Consider the following 15,813-nt stretch of genomic DNA (forward strand, 5'->3'; position numbering starts at 1 on the left):
CAGAAAACAATTAATAATATGATAATAGGTACATGCCTATCAATAATTACCTTAAATGTAAATAGACTGAATGCACCAATCAAAAGAAATAGAGGGCAGAATGGATAAAGAAACAAGGTCCATCTATATGCTGTCTATAAGAGACTCATTTCAGACCTAAAGACATATATAGACTAAAAGTGAAGGGATGGAAAGAGATAGTTCATGCAAATAAAAGGGAGAAAAAAGCAGGAGTAGCAGTACATATGTCAGACAAAATAGATTTCAAAACAAGGAAAGTAAAAGAGATAAAGGAGCATATTACATAATCCAACAAGGGAATATAACAATTGTAAATACCTATGCACCCAATATAGGAAAACATAAATATATAAAACAAATACTAAAAGATGTAAAGGGGAAAATAGGTAGCAACACAATCATATTAGGGGATTATAACACCCCACTTACATTAATTGACAGATCATTAAGACCAAAAATAAAGAAACAGAGGCATTGAATGACACAGTAGACTAGATGGACTTAACAGGTATATATGAACATTCCTCCCCAAAGCAACAGGATACAAAATTTTCTCAAGTGCAGATGGAATGTTCTCCAAATAGATCACATATTAGGACATAAAAAGAGCCTCAGTAAATTAAAAAACATTGAATTTGTATAAAACATCTTTATATGCCACAGTGGTATGAAATAAAAATCAATTACAAGAAAACACCCCACAAACATATGGAGGCGAAACAACATGCTTCTAAATAATCAATGGATCAATGAACAAATCAAAGAGATAATTAAGCAATACATGGAGACAAATAAAAACAAAAATACAACAGTCCAATATTTGTGGGATATTGCAAAGTGGTTCTAAGAGGGAAGTACATAGAAATATAGGTCTACCTCAATAAAAAAGAACAATCCCAAATAAACGGTCTACACTCATAAGTAAAAAAAACTAGAAAAAGAACAAATGAAACACAAACTTAGCAGAAGGAGGGACATAATAATTATCAGAGCAGAAATAAACAAGACAAGAATAGACTTGAAAAAAATCAATGAAACGAAGAGCTGGTTCTTTAAGAAGATAAATAAAATAGACAACATGCTAGCCAGACTGACTGAGGAAAACAAAGAGAGACACAAATAAACAAAATTAGAAATAAAATAGGAATATTCACAACTGACAGCACAGAAATACAAAGTTATTAGAGAATTATATGATAAAATTATATGCCAATAAATTGGACAACCTAGAAGAAATGGAAAAGTTCCTATAAAAGTACAATGTTCCAAATCTGATCCAGGAAGAAACAGAAAATGTTAACAGACCAATTACCAGTGACTAAGTTGAACTGGTAAACAAAAAACTCACAACAAAAAAAACTCCAGTACCAGATGGCTTCAAAGCTGAATTCTACCAAACATTTATACAAGAGCTAATTCCCACCCTTCCCAAAATATTCTAAAAAGTAGAAAAGGAGGGAATATTTCAAAACTTTTTCTATGAGTCCAACATCCTTCTGATACCAAAACCAAAGACACTACAAAAAAGAAAATTATAGACCAATATCACTGATAAACATAGATACAAAAATCTTCAACAAAATATTAACAAACAATTCAAAAATACATGAAAAGTATCATCCAAGGATGGTACAATATTTGCAAATCAATAAATGTGATACACATTAACAAAAAGAGGTATAAAAACCATATGATCATCTCAATACATGCTGAAAAAATCATTTAACAAAATTCAACATCCATTCATGATAAAACTCTCAACAAAATGGGTAGAGAGGGAGCATAACCACAATATAATAAAGACTATATTTGACAAACTCACAGTTAACATCATACTAAATGGCAAAAAAGCTAAAAGGTTTTCCTCTATGATCAGAAACAAGACAAGGAAGTCCATTCTCACCACTTTTATTCAACATAGTACTGGAGTCCTAGCCACAGCAATCAGACAACACAAAGAGTTAAAAGGCATCTAAATTGTTAAGGAAGAAGTTAAACTGTCACTATTTGCTGATGACATGATACTATAAATAGAAAACCCTAAATATCACACCCAAATCTATTGAAATTAATAACTAGATTCAGCAAAGTTGCAGGATACAAAATTAATACACAGAAATCTGTTGCATTCCTATATACCAACAATGAATTGGCAGAAAAAGAAATCAGGAAAACAATTCCATTTACAATTGCAGCAAAAAGAGTAAAATACCTAGGAATAAACCTAACCAAGGAGGTGTAAGACTTGTACTCTGAAAACAATAAGACACTCATGAGAGAAATTAAAGTAGACACAAATAAATGGAAATCTATAACATGCTCGTGAATAGGAAAAATTCATACGTCAAAATGCCCATTCTATCCACAACAGTTTAAATACTCAATGCAATCCCTATCAAAATACCAACAGTATTTTTCAATGAACTAGAACAAACAATCCTAAAACTAATATGGAACCACAAATGACTCCAAACACCCAAGCAATCCTAAAAAAGAACAAAGCAAGGGGTATTATATGGCCTAACCTCAAGATATACTACAAAAAGAGTATGGTACTAGCACAAGAACAGATCCATTGATTAATGGAACAGAATAAGACAGCCCAGATAGAAACCCACGTATATATGGTCAATTAATAGATGATAAAGGAGCCATGAATATACAATGGGAAAAAGACAGTCCCTTCAATAACTGGTACTGGAAAAACTGGACAGCTACATAAAAGACAATGAACTGAATTTCTGTCTAACTCCATGCACAGAAGTAAACTCAAGATGGATTAAAGACCTAAATATAAGACATGAAATTACCCAAAAACCATAAAACTCATAAAGAAAACATAGGCAAAAATCTCTTGAACTTAAGCATGAGCAATTTTTTCTGGACACATCTCCTTGAGCAAGGGAAACAAAATAAAAAATAAACAAGTGGGATAAGAACACCATCAACACAACAGAAAAGTAATCTACAATATGGGAGAATATATTTGTAAATGATTTATCAAACAGGGGTTAACATCCAAAGTATGTAAAAACTCATATGACTCAACACCAAAAAGACAAACCCATTAAAAAATGGGTAGAGTGCCTGAATATTTTTCCAAAGAAGAAATACAATGGCCAACAGACACATGAAAAGATGCTCCACATTGCTAATCATCAGGGAAATGCAAATCAAACCACAAAGAGATATCACCTCACACCAGTCATAATGGCCACTATCAAAGACAAGAAATAACAAGTGTTGGTGGGGATGTGGAGCAATGTGAACCCTCCTACACTGTTGGTGAGGGTGTAAATTGGTGCAGCCACTGTGGAAAGCAATATGGAGGTTCCTAAAAAAACTAAAAATAGAAATACTATTAAACCCAGTAATTCTACTTCTAGGATTTACCTGAAGAAAACAAAATCCCTGATTCAAAAAGATATATGCACCCATTTATAGACTCACTATTTACAATAGCTAAAATATGGAAGCAACTAGAGTGTCCATCAACAGATGAATGGATAAAGGTGTGGTACATATACACAATGGAGTATTATTCAGCCATAAAAAAGAAAAAGAAATAAATCCTGCCATTTGTGACTATGTGGATGGACTTATAGGGTATTATGCTAAGTGAAATAAGCCAGGTGGGGAATGAGAAGTACCATATGATTTCATTTATTTGTGGGATCTAAAGCCAAAACAAAACAAAATGAACAAAATAGAAGTAGACTCATATTCACTGAAAAGTGACTGTTGGTTACCATAGGGGAGGGGTTGGGTGGGTGGGTAGAGAGGGTGAGGGAGATAAAGGGGCACAAAAATTACGAATCATATTATAAGTTGGTCACAAGGATAATAGTATAGCATGGAGCATACAGCCAATGATTGTTTCATCTTCCTATGTTGACAGATAGTAACTGCACTAGTTTCGCTGAGGATTTAATAATATGGATAACTGTTGAACCACTGTGTTGTACACTTAAAACCAATGTAAGATTGTCTATCACTGTATTTCAATAAAAAAAATAAAACATAAACATCCAGCCATGCTGCAGTTTATCACATATAACACATATAAGAGAGACCAAGGATGTAATCTTCAGTATAGAGTTTGAAACATTTTCCAGGGAAACCTGAACTTTAAAAATGTATCACACTGCATGAACTGCCCAGGAGTGGTTTTCTTGTTACAGAAACACCATGCATTGAAAGTAAATATAAAAAATCTGCTACTCTCACATATTCCTAGCTTGGAATCATTTTTTTAAATTATACACCCTTTGCATGACAAGCCATTAAACTCCATCAAAATTACTATAAGAAATAGATAAGCTTAGAGATTTTTAAACAGTGCCTCTAGAAGACAGGCATATACATAATACTAACATTAAGTTGACAAAAGATGATTGAAATCATTGTCTACCCAATATTTTTGCTTTAGAATAATAAAATATATTATTTTAAAATAACATGCCAATTAATTCAGAAAACAAAATCAAAATCACATCAATCTATAAATAATCTGACTGAAATATTCTATAATGCTTTTGTTAAAATGGAGAAGTAAAAAAATACAAGTTCTCCTTAAATTATGCCTTTTTCATTCTTCCAGTCACAGTCCACACCTACACATTTGCTTTCCAAACTTCTATTGAAATAAGAAGGGGTTTATGCATATGTTTATTGGTTTATTTCTTTTTTAACTGAACTATCAAATTAGGGCTTGCAGATGGAAATCATCCTAAGGTGATGGATTTCTGATGTGACTTTGTCCGTGATTTAACAATGAATGTAGGTGGGTTTTTACGTGTCACATGTGTATATGCATTTGTAACATATATTCAATCTATTTGATGCAGAAAATTGGAAATGTACTCTTCCATAGTTTATGTAACCAATGCTTTCTAGTTTTAAAAAAGTACATAATGTAAAGCCTATAACATGAACAGAGTAAATAAAATGACACATGCAAGCAGTCCCTGCCTTTTAAATAAAAATATGTACAAATCAGTGAATTTTAAAAAGCAGAACTTATTTCAGAGCTCTTAGATCATTAAAGATAAAAACAAAAGAGCAGGACTTAACGTTTCTGGAAGAAACTGAGAGAACATGATCAACCTGATTGGGTGTCTGATACCTGATCTCTAATGTTAGAAAAATTGCAGTTTTTATATTTCTTGCCTTTAAATTAAGGTATGAGACTCCAACAGCTTTTCCAGATTTGTGTCCATCAATGTACTAGTAGATATTATTTTCAAAAAAGTGTTCTGTGATCAAATAAAATTTGTGAATAACTTGGTTAAACCAAGTTAAACATGTTTCCTTAAAATGTTTTCTTAAATGCTAATTGCACTGTGAAGAAGGTAAGCAAATAAAATACAAAATATATCCAACTAAATTTGAATTTCAGATAAATAATTTGAAATTCAAATTTACTTGGACATATTTTATCTCAGATCCTAATTGTGAATATCCAGATTTAACTGGGCCTATTTTATTTGACAACCTTATTTGTGAATATCCACTGAAGGGACATAGCTTTCCCCAATCAGAAGCCTATTTTTGCAGAATATTTGATGAGGATGAGTTCTAGAGCACATCAAGTTTGGAAACAGCTCTAATCATCATTAACTCTATTCAGCTGAAAAAAAAAACTATGGGAGTTAATTCAAGAATTGTGAAAATAGTATTAACATCTAATATTTATACAGTATTTGCTCAGGAAAAGAATCATACATGGATTTCGTCATTAACTCCATGCAACAACTGCCATAATTCTTATTTTTCCAATGAGAACCTGGGGCCTCAGGAAGCTGACTAAATCTCTCAAGACTTCAGTTTATAAATCGTGGGGCTGAGATTTGAACACTGGCTGTTTTGGACAGAGTTCTATCACTACCAGAGCTTAACTACTACTGCACACTTCCACTTTACTGTGTATCTTAATAATTATAATAAATATTTTCAAAACTAATTGAGTAGATTATTTCAAATAAGGAATTCCTTTTGTTTCAATTTTATTTTCAAGGAGGTTTTTTGGTGATTTTTTTCAGTACTGTTTATAAGAACCTAGCTGCCACTTTAAATGTACTTTGTAAATAAATCTTGGTGGCAGTAGTGATGTGAATGTGCACTGGTAAGCCTTAAAAAATAACCAATTCACCTTTTCTCTATCTTAATGAGAAAAAACTTCCAAGCCATTCTAAAATGGAGTTACTTTAAAAAATTAAGCAATCTTTGCACTTAAAGCACTTAATGTGGATATGTATTTAAAGTTGTAAAATACAGGAGCAATAGAATGGGTTAGTTAACAACTATTTGAATAATGATATTGATATTTAACTGCAAATAAAGACACAAATTTGGGGGTTAATTCTAATTTCTTGATTTTTCTTTTATGGTAATATGGCATTATTATTATACATATTTTTTCCTTTGCAGAAAGAAACTTCTAATACATCTTCTAAATTTGTTGTCGATTAGTCATTTCAAACTGCTTTACAGAAAGAAAAAAAAAAGAACTTGACTATACTCCTGAATTCTGGATGACTAGGTCTGTGTCATCACTTAACTGGGGTCTTACAGGGATTGTTACAGACTTTTTGTAGTTATGGGGAAATAATGGTGGATGTTGCAGGCATAATAAGAAATTCTGCAGGCTACTTTTTAAATTACAAGAAATGAGAAGCCAGAAATTGTTAGCATTACTGAAAAAGGTCTTTTTATAGCTGGATTGTCCTTTAGCCTGCACACACTGTGCATCTGTGGTCAAATTAACACTGCTATCTAGTCATTGCAGAGAATTTGAATTCACATAAATTCAAAAATTGTGGAAAAACTTACCAGACTAATTTTCTTCCTTAATGATATTCAGGAAATAAAGGGAGAAATCGATTATAATAATGCTGTTATTTTTTGATCACACGTTTCTTATTGTTACAAATTCTAGAAGAGACAAAGTTGGTATTTTATTCAAGGAACTATTTGTCTAAATGTTTAAAAATTAAATGTATACTGTTATAAGGTATAATTTAAATGGAATTATGCAATGTCAAGAATAGGTAGAGTGAAGCACTCTGTTTAATAAAGAAATAAATGGATGGTTTTAAATTTTTAAAGACTTTTAATCTTCAGAGCACCCCTATAGTTTAAAGGTAACCTTAAAAATCACACATGAACATATATATATTCGCAGATAACTTGGTAGTATGAGAGTAATATGATTTGACCCTATGAAGACATGAATATCATATAAAACATAGAGCATGTCCACCCAAAGAGTATATAAAGCATATATCACATCTGGCAAGTCCTAAATAACTCACCTGTAATTCTTCCTGTAATCGAGATCCTGTTCCCAAAAATATCATGTATTATTTGTATTAGTTTCCTACCTGCCTTTCCTCAATAATATTAAAAATCATGATAATAATGCATAAATAACTATGTTTTGATTGTGTTTTCTTTGTATTTCCCCCTGTGGAGTGTTTGGAGGGAAGTCTGAGAAAATTGTGAATGGCTAAAAGACAGTACCGGCAAAGCCACTGGGACAACTTCACCTGGAAAACTGACATAGCAATTTTCACCTAGAAAAATTGACATTTTCATATGTCACAAAAGGAACTTTGAATTTTTTGAAAAGGATCTTATTATTGGGGTGGGCTTGCATCAAATCTTAAAATAAAATATGCAAAAATATACCCAAATTTTTTTCAACACATTACAGAATCAAAGAAATAAGTAATAACTCAATTTGGGAAGGTCCTCCTATTTACAGAAGATATGTACAGGAATACATCACTTGATTCCTGTTTATATCAGTTAATCTTAGCTGTATTTCCATGATAAACAGAAAACCCTTTACAATAACAGAAAACATTTATGAATTTATCTAAACCTTAAACTGTAGGTACTTTACCTCATATTTATTCAAATGGATGTGCTGCCCAGAGTTCAAGGGGATGAGCCCAGGAGCCACAGACCCTGTCAGTTTTCTTGTTAACTTGTGGATCAAATCATAGACAGAAGATGGCTGTTGGAACTCTAGCTTCAGCTCTGAGTTCCACGCAAGAAAAAGAGGAAAGGGAAAGGCATTTTCTCTTAATAAAAATGGTCTTTTATTGTTATTTTTAAGTTTTTTAATGCATGCCCTGCTCAAGCACTTTCACCTTCTCTTCATTGTCCAGTTCTCTTCTATAAGATCACCATACAAGCAGGTAATGTAGGAAGGCAGATATATAAGTTTTCCAACCATAATGGTATGAAAAAAAAAAAAAGGAGAGAGGAAAACTGAGAATGGCTTTAAAGTATCAAATTCATTTCACCTTCCAAAGAGATATTGTCAGATATATTATACTTGTCTTTCTCCGTCACTACTGTTATTTAATACCATTAATGGTAAATATTGACTACTGACTTTTTTATTAATATTTTAAAAGGAATAATATGAGAGAAATGTATCAAGGATTTTTTCTTTGCTCCTGTATTTTCAGAGCCATCATACCTATATGTTTTCCCCTATATGAGAAGAGAGACAGAATAGATCTTAGCTATAATAATAGCTTAAGGAAATTGTGGTATGTGTTTGTATACTTACAGGACATAAAATAAATTTTTCCTGAAAAAAAGTATGGTCAGTGAACTTTATTCTGAGATAAACTGACTGCTTAAACAATTTTTACATCTTACTATTAGTTTCCAATTAAAAACAGTTGCACATAGAATCCTGAGTTTGTATTAAAAATATTAAAGTTTCTTCATTTCAGTGAGTCTGCACTGAGTTTTTATTTTTTTACAATTACATTACATAAGAAATTAAATACTCCTTTTCAAATAGTTTGAATTTTTTGAACCTGGCTTTATAAATTATAGATGACAGAGAAATCTCCGCCTATTTCTCTATTTGATTTTTTTGGGGGGAATATGTGTTTGCTTAAAGACTCTGGGCTATACTGCATCCTTAATGAAATCAATAGTCCTGTGCAGAGATCAAGGATGGGTGAGAGCCCTACCTACACATTTAAGTTGTGAACACTTTTTTCTACACAGACCTGGGATCACTGCCGTCATGTGGTATGTAAGATTTCAATGCAAGCTCTTAAACGTGATTCTTCTTCATCCTGCGGAGACAGTTCCTGAATATTAGCAGAAATAACTCATTCTCTCACTTGTAATAGAAATGTCAAGGTAAGTATTGCAAGAAAAAGAGAGCTGTTAGTGCTAAAGTGTTCCAACCACTCTAAAACTGCCTCTCAAAATATGTGCAAATTGCAAAAACAAAAAAAAAGGCAAACATCTTCATTATTAGATTTAATGTTAAATCAAGGCTGGATTCAATTAGAAATATCTTATATTCATCTTTACCTCATGTTTATTCAAATGGATATGATTGGCTACACATAATAGAATTGCTAGGCCACAGTAGGGTATGGCTTTAGTTACTCGGATTGCGTGTTTAAGAATAGAGAAACTGTACTGGATATTTACTGAGCAATGAAGTGTTTGCATGTGGGTTCAACTTAAAAGAAATAAGAACTACCCTGCAGGCAGTCTTTGATGATAGTCTTCTGGATTTAGTTCCAGGGGTTGTATCTGAATCTCTTTCAGGCAGAAAGCTTCATACATGTTCAGTTAGAGAGTAAATAAAGTTTTTCTTCTATATTAAAAATAATTAGTCATTGCTCATTTATATCTAGAAAACAAATCACTAACAAGTGTGTATGGCAGGGGGTGGTAGGGGTGGTCTAATGTACCTTTGATTGTGTTTGAGATTTTTTTTTAAAGCCTTTCCATTTGTATTTCTAAGCAAGTAGAACTCTAGAGATAAAGCTAAACAAAATGACTGATATTTTCAGTAAAAGACTACAAGGAAACTAAGTATTTTCGTTAAAACAGTAGTTAGATTTCTGACTGGTCATTAGTTATGTATATTCACAATGACTTGAAGTTTAATTTCATTTTAGATTGTATTTCAAAAGATAGCACTTGATTATTTCAGAAACTGAGCAAACAGACATTATTTCATTCTCCTAAATTCTTGCTGGTATTGCTTATTTCAATCTACCAAAGCCTCTTCTTAAGTATTATGTTTAATCCCAACTGTCATCTTTGTTGTATTGAACATAGATGTCCTTTTAATGAAATGCCCAGAACTTAACTGAAACTAGCTCTCCTCTGAGCATACAGCTTCCTTCTGTTTGAAGTCCTTGGGCTGGGGTGGCTGGCTCAGATTGTCGCAGGGCCTCAGGACTGTTTTCTCTTAGTTTCACTCCAGTACAATTTTTTGCTCTTGTTTTAGCTTCTTGCAATATATACACACATATTACTTTGGGGCTTATGTCATCTGACTATATTATCATCTACTTTCCATGTTGTCTTCAGCTTTCTGGATTATTTCCTTGTATTTGTTCAAAACATTATATATCATGTGTGAACTGTAAATTTTCTTCACTCCTTATCTCTTACAAATACCCTGGCACTTTTTTCCTTCTTAGTGATAGGTATACCTGGTGAACCAAAGCTAATTACTACAACTTTCTCTCAGACTCTCCTATTCATCTGTCCAGTGAACTTGCTTGACTTTCAAGGTAACCTAAGTCTCACCTTCTCTGTGGAGCTAAATTCTTATTAAAAGAGTCCTAAACTGGCATCCTTTTAATTGTTTTACTTCCTTGTATTTTCATCTTTCTCTGTGCTCTTCAATATTACAATAATTATCACTCTACATTGTAATATTTTTTTCCTAGCATTTTAAATACACTTTGAACTACTTGAGTGTAGGTAGGGCATGAGTATTATTCAACCATTTTCCTTCAGGTGCAACAAAGAATCTATTCAGTAAACTCTTGTGGATTGTTAGAGAAAAATAAGAAAGGATATTCCAAATGATTAATTCTTCTTCTTTTCTCTTTTATTGGTAAGCTGACAGTTTTTCAACTTTCTGTAGTAAAATATGGCAAATAGAATACATGCATCTAAAAAGACATTGAAATTATTTGCTTACCTTAATAAAAATTTCCCACTTTTAACACCAAGTACAAGAATTTACAAAAGCATATAAAACTCTAAAAATTAACCAATTTGGTCAGACCATGTCACCTGTTCAGATGTCTAATAAGGCTCTTGACTGAAATTTTGTTAATTTAAGGCTTAGAAATTTTCTATAACATTATCCTCAAAATTCAAATATCCTAAGCCTACCTATTCTCCTTCAGAAGCAAATGATGAATTAACAAATAAAGAATACAAATTGTATTTATCTACTGATATTTCAGCCTTAACTGTTAACTTCTAAATCTGCCTTTGAGATTACTGTTTCTTGTCACTAATTTTCCACATGCATTATGGACTTAACATGCATCTAAAGAAAAATCTTCCCAATGGTTTTAAAATTTTTAAATTTACACGTTTGGTTATAAATAAGGATAAATTATTAGAAAAACCTTACAAATTGGCACAATACTAAATTGTCAACTTGTTAGTGTATATGAGGGATGAGGAACTATTAATTTTCATTATAGTTCACTATAGTTCATAATATAGTTTTCATTATAATAAACATATAAGAAACATTATAATGCTGTAGCATGTGGGACATTAGCATTATTATCTGTCAGTGAATTGGATTACATGGCACCATAAAAGACTACATAGCAAAAAGAGATTATACAATTTGGTGGTTTGAATTAAGCATAAATTATTTAAAAAGTATTAATTATAAAAGAAGAAAAGTGATAGAATCTGGACCTGAGTACCACCTTTTGAATAAGCCCACTCACCATCACAGAGAGACCCAGGTGTCATCTTACCTAGGCTACAAGCATTCTCCAGAGGACACGTCAGCAAGCCACAGGCCCACCTTTCCCTTGACTCCTCCCCTCGAAGAGCCCGCCAAAAACCCTGACCATAAAAGCCTCTTGACTTGTTAGTGACCCCTTTCCTTCATTTGCTGACCAGGACAGAGGGGTCCCTCTCAGGTTCAGCAATAAACCTGCCTGGACTGTTGAGGTTGCATCCCCTCTTTTTCTTTCATCTATTCCCTCTTTCCCTTCCCAAAAGTATTAACAAAATATAATTAGAAAGATATTAAATGCATTCTTCTTGGAAAGGATAGGAGACATTTTGCATTCAGCTTTTTTTTTTTTAGTAGTAGAATGAAATAATTATTTTGCCAGTGTGAAATTGGGATATAAGTAGAAAGAGAGGGAGGCTACTTTATCAGCTCATGCACCTAAGCTTCAGGAAAGACAATGTAGCAGCTGAGATCCAAAAGTATCTCAGGTCAGGATGTTAATTCCTGACATTTTTTCCATTTTGACTCTTCAGCTTTGCTTTTATTCTCAAAAAGCATTTTTCATCACGAGTATAAACATATGACAGCACAGCTCAGCCATATTATATGGTGCAACTTTACCACAGAAAGGTACTGGTTCCTTCTTTTTCTAATTCAAAATTAATAAATATTGTCTCTGCTTACAACAATGGTGTCTCTATACTGGGTTGAAAGAAGTTTTGCCAGGCAGCTGTGTCTGTGGGGTCTCTCCCTGTGCACCAGGTGAAACCTCAGCCTACATGGGGAGGTTTCTCGACTCTAAATGAGAAAGAATTCTCAAGCAGGTCGGAAGAGTGTAGGTAAGGAAGGAATTCATTAAAGTGAGAGTAGAAATTAATGGCAGCAGCCTTGCAGGCAGCTGAGAACAGGAAAATGCAAAGGGAAGAGGGAAAGTTTGTTTAACATGTTCTTGGTTTAGGGAGTCACTTGGCATCCTCGTCTGCTTGGATCTGCACTGTGTGGGGACTAGCCCCTACCACCTTGGGATTTGGGGAGCAGCAGAGCACTGGATGGAGTGAGATTATGTTCTGAGAATTTACCAAAGAAAGAGAATTTTCATGCAGGCTCCTGCAGCTGAAGTTCTGTTTGGGTCGTCCAGGTGATAGAAACTTGCAGGCCCAAATCTGAGTTCTCAGCAGCCCCTCTACTTATCAAGAGTTAAGTGAACACTGAAAAATACAATGAAATAGCAAAACTTGTAAAGTGGTCTCATAATGCTTATCTCATGTGAGAGACATTAAGTCTCTTCTATTATCAGTCCTCCAGAAAATTCTGCAAATTTAACAAACAAAAGAATTGGTCAGTTCCGTGCCAGGATAGCAGCTTCCCTCTGGGAACATACCAATCAAGACCACCCACCCTGTCCCCAAAGAGAACTGAGTTATGTCTGTTTGTTAAAGAATATGTTAGGAATCTTATTTCCTAACTTCCTGTTTCTTAAAATGGAATCTTAACTTGAAGATGAAATCCTTCCTGTTCTTACTATACTGCTTAGATCTCAGCATTTTTAATTATAGGCAGGAAAAGTTAACTATGATGCTTGTCCCAGGTCCCTGCTCTACATCAGAAGGATTCTCTGGAATTCTGATATACATTTCATTTCAGTGTTTTAAGAATATTTTTCACTACCATCAACTCAGGAAGAGAAGCACTAGATTTTATATGAATAGGGTGAACATATGATTAGCAATCAACCCATTCACTCAGTCATTTCATCAGTTTCCTCATATATGACATCGGTGCAACCAAAATGTAACATTACTAGGGCCAACTGTCATATTAGAAGGGAGGTGTTTATCAGAATTCTGTATTGTAATTAGAACTCAAAATGTAAATACTATCATTGTTTTCATTAATAGTAAATCATGAAAAGGCAAGGGGAAAATAAGGTTGAGAAGAGGCATCAGATAGGCAATATGCTTGAATTGTTTTTTAAAGGGCAGAAGGAAATAGCAGCAGATAAGAGCCAAATCTTGATTTACATTAGAAAGAGCATCATATCATAGAAAATAACAATTTTATGCTCTCTGAATCTTAGTTTCCTCACCAGTAAATGTGCATAATAACAGCTACCTCAAGGGGTTTCTGAAACCCATTAAAAAACCCATATGAGAAGTGTGTAATACAACTCTAGCAAGTGTACATGGTTTAAAAAGATGTTCTATTAGTAAGGGTTTTACTCCATGTACAAAATTAAAAAAAAAAGAAAGAAGAAATAATTTACTCATCTTGCCTAAATGCCCTAGTTGCTGGAATGCTGAAATGAGATAGTGCTTATGAAAGACCTTCATAAAACACAAAGTACTGTAAATAGTAAGTATAATATATAGTAATAAAATGTTAACGCAAACTTGGTGGTACTTTAACTCAATTTTTGCAAGCTTTTCTCCTTTCTATGTATATTTTAATATTTATCTTGCAATAAATGTTTTGTATATTTGTATGGCAATGGCAGACTTGGCTACTTTTTATATGGTTTTGAAACATTTTATTTTCTGTGATAGAATTAATATTTACCCACAGGACCAAATTAATCATGAATTATTGCTGACTCTGGAAACAAAAAAAAAGTTAGAGCCTGTTTTAAAATACATCAACTCAATTCTGTTGTGAAACTGAAGGTTTTTCCAAGTTAACTATTCTATTTCATAAAACACATCTGTTAAAATATTAATGTTGAACCTCTAAGTTATTCGTGTTGACAAATAGCAAAGCACAATTCCATTTCACCTAGGAATTTCAGTTAATTAAACACCAGTTGATCCATTTTATGCTTCTATGATGTTTCATAGTCATAAAAATGTGAAAACATTTTATGGCAAACATAAGCCGTTTCATAAAAAAGCTGCTGAAACTTTTTGTTCCACTTTTGAAAGTTAGATATGTATTAAAAGCTTTTGAACTAATAATACAATGATTTCCACTTAAATGGTTAGCAATAGTCATATAGGAACAAAACATACTGTCACAGAAGCTTATTTATAAAAAGGCAATATAAGAATTCCCACAAAAGCATTTACTTTGGGATTCTTATAGCTTAGGGGAACTGTCAGAGGACCAGGAAGCTGTAGATGTTTTTCTAATACCAGATTTACTATGTATAAAATGTGCAACCCTAGCAGGTAACTTCCGCTCTCTATGCTTTAAATTCTTTCTTTGTAAAGAAGATAATACTTATCTCACTATGCAGGAGAATACAGACTTTTAATTTGTTGAGAAAAGCTCTTCTAAGTTGTTTTTAAGTGTATCAGTATTTAGAGGGCCACTTTGACCATTCCAAAATTTTACTACATCTTCAAAGATGAGAACAAGGCACAATAACTATAACTAAGTTCTAAAGAATTGTGCTAGACACAACTTGGTCAGTCTAATTAAGAGGTGCCCAAAATCGTCATTCCTCAGTCTGCTGCCATCACACATTTACTCTTCATTAAGGAAAGATCAGATACTTGAGGAGATTCTTTAAGGAAATCATAGACTTAGAGAATGATCGAGCAGTTTCTCTCTTTTTGTCAGGGAAGGGACTGCGTCCCACCCCTCACCCTTTTCCTCAGTCTAAGCCAGACAGTCTATTCATAGACAGTGGGCTTAAGAGAAGATTTTAACACACACCCTCCCTAGGTGTTGCAGAACTATGGTGCTCTACACACCCATATGCTGGGTGTGGAGATGTGAATCCAATAGTTCATTATCTCTGGGAAAGCTTGATGTCAAGAGGCTGCCCCTGACAGCCAGGCACTACATGAGGGGAGAGCAGTCAGCCAATCTGCATTTTCACTATTCAGCCAGCCAAGGGTGCATTTTACTTAAATAGAAACAAAATGGAAAATGAGGAAGGTGGCCACATGGAAGTCATTATTAAGTAATTTATTCAGTATGACAACCAGCTGGGGTGAGGGAATCCTTACTGAAAGGGTGTGATTGAAACTCTTGTGGCAGGCATTGAGAGGTGGGTTTTATGAGGTTGTCTGGAG

The sequence above is a fragment of the Manis javanica genome, chromosome 9 (genome assembly GCF_040802235.1).
Source record: "Manis javanica isolate MJ-LG chromosome 9, MJ_LKY, whole genome shotgun sequence".
In the NCBI taxonomy this organism is placed as follows: Eukaryota; Metazoa; Chordata; class Mammalia; order Pholidota; family Manidae; genus Manis; species Manis javanica.